This window comes from Micropterus dolomieu, linkage group LG19 (assembly GCF_021292245.1).
Source record: "Micropterus dolomieu isolate WLL.071019.BEF.003 ecotype Adirondacks linkage group LG19, ASM2129224v1, whole genome shotgun sequence".
Classification (NCBI taxonomy): domain Eukaryota; kingdom Metazoa; phylum Chordata; class Actinopteri; order Centrarchiformes; family Centrarchidae; genus Micropterus; species Micropterus dolomieu.
Genome location: NC_060168.1, coordinates 9132079 through 9134342, shown reverse-complemented (window position 1 = coordinate 9134342; position 2264 = coordinate 9132079).

The window sequence follows — 2264 nt, the reverse complement described above, 5'->3', positions numbered from 1 at the left end:
CGGCAGGCTGTCCTTGGGTCTTACAACACCCAACGTCTCCTAACCTTCCTAGAGGAGCTAAAAGATATCCTCCTGGACCGCCAACAACACCATCCTGGGCCCGAACATCCCATTTATGTGATCATTTGGGACAATGTACGCTTCCACAGAACAAACCAAATCAGAGTGGTTCACCACCAACAGTAACCACTTTTTAAACGTCTGCCACCCTACTCCCCTTTCCTGAACACTATAGAGGAGTTCTTCTCATCGTGGAGATGGAAGGTTTATGACAGACAACCATACACTAGAGAGAACCTCCTAAGGGCAATGGAGCTGGCGTGTGTTGACATCCCAGTGGAGAACTTCCAAGGATGGATCCGCCATTCCAGGGCGTTTTTCCCGCGGTGCCTGGCAAGAGACAATATAGCCTGCGATGTGGATGAGGTGATGTGGCCCGATGCAGCTCAGCGACATGATGCCGCACAGTGATTGTGGTGTAAATAAAATAAATATTAAAAACTTCACACCCTGATCATGTTTTCAAGAGTACTGTTGTGTGCAATAGATTCTGTTTTTTGCATTGAGTTGTGTTACAGTAGTGTACAGAATTTACTATAGATTTATACTCTTCATATGAAACTCACAAATCTAAATGCCCAATCCTCTGCAGAGATCTAAGAAGATCCATTATTGTAAAGTTTCTAAAAATATGCATTGGCAGTTATGAAACAAAGAACCTTCTCTCAAATTGAGCATTGTGTTTTCAATTGTTTTGCTGTAGTGTGTAATGATGTGTATAGTGTTTACATTTTTGAAAGCTTCGAGCTGCTCTTTTGGTGTGAAAGTTTGAGTTTTGAAGGGAGAAGGTGTGGTTGTGTTTATGTAGCTTTAGAAAAGGGTGTTGTGTTTAGACATTGGAGAACATGGACGAAACATTTGTGAAATGTGTATTAGCATTTGAGAAACTGTAATGTATTGACTTTGATTTTGCAGTTGCTCAACATTTTTTGTGTAATTTGCTTTCCATTTATAGTTTTCTGTGTTGCTTACTGTATTTGAATATACAGATATTCAATACTGTATTATTTACAGTATACTACATATTTACTGTACTAACTTACTGTACTTTTTAAATTGGAAAATGTGTTTCCTCTACGCAAAAACTATTTTTCTGTAACTACATGCCCTGGATGCTGTGTTCTCAATTTTTTGATGTAGTGTCTAAAGAATGCTCTGTAGTGTTTTACATATTGACTGGCTGTGTTTATGTTTTGAAAGCATTGTTTGATTTTGAGCACAGATCAAATGGTTTTGAGGCAAGTGTTTGATTTTGCCAGAAGGTTTTGTGAATGTAGTTTAAAGACTGGGTTTTGTGTTTAAAGTTTTGAGAATATGGGTGAAGCTTTCAAGAAATGTGTCTTAACAGTGAAAAACTGTAATAATTTTTGAAAGTTCAATATGCTATTAACAGAGATTAACTAAGGTGAAGTTGAGTTGTTAAAAAATAAAGCCAATATTTCATATCTTAGATACAATAAGCAAAATGTATGAATGTATCGGTGTGCAAAAGAAACTAAGCAAAAGAAAAATAAAACCCAATCAGTCCTAGAAATATGTTACACATTTGTCTCTGCACAAAATATAATTTATATCAGCCTGGTATCAACAAAAGGCCTATGAATATAGTCGCATTTCGTCATGTCGCGTAGTATTCCGACACATTTTTTGCTTTTGCGTGTCATTTCACGCTGTTTAGACAGCATTGACTTCTATTGTGCAGAAACGGCGTGCCATTTTACGCCTAGTGTCACAGTTAAAATGAGCGTGTGTGGGACATAAATAGCTATGAAAGTCCAACAGTAACGTGGTGGATGGTAAGTTGGTCCATGACACAGGAGACCGGCTTCTGGTTCCCAAGTGAATCAATAATTACACAACATTAGTTTTTGGTTTTGTTTTTTTGGTTACTTTACATTACGTTATGATGTTACATTGTTGCTAATGTTAGCTACATAGTGTTTAAGTAGCTCGCTAGCTAATGATGCTAGCATTGACATCCCCTTCAATGTACTTTACCGCTAACCTTAACCATCACATTTATATATGCATGTTGACTGGTTAAACTCCTTTGTGTTGCTCATAGGGACTGAACAGTGAGAAATGACAAGCGAAAAGCTTAAAATGCGTTGACATGGCATGCCGAAATGTCCTTAAAAGTGGCATTTTATTTACACGCCATTCCAGGATATCACATTGTTTATATCCCTCATTAGTCCACTGGC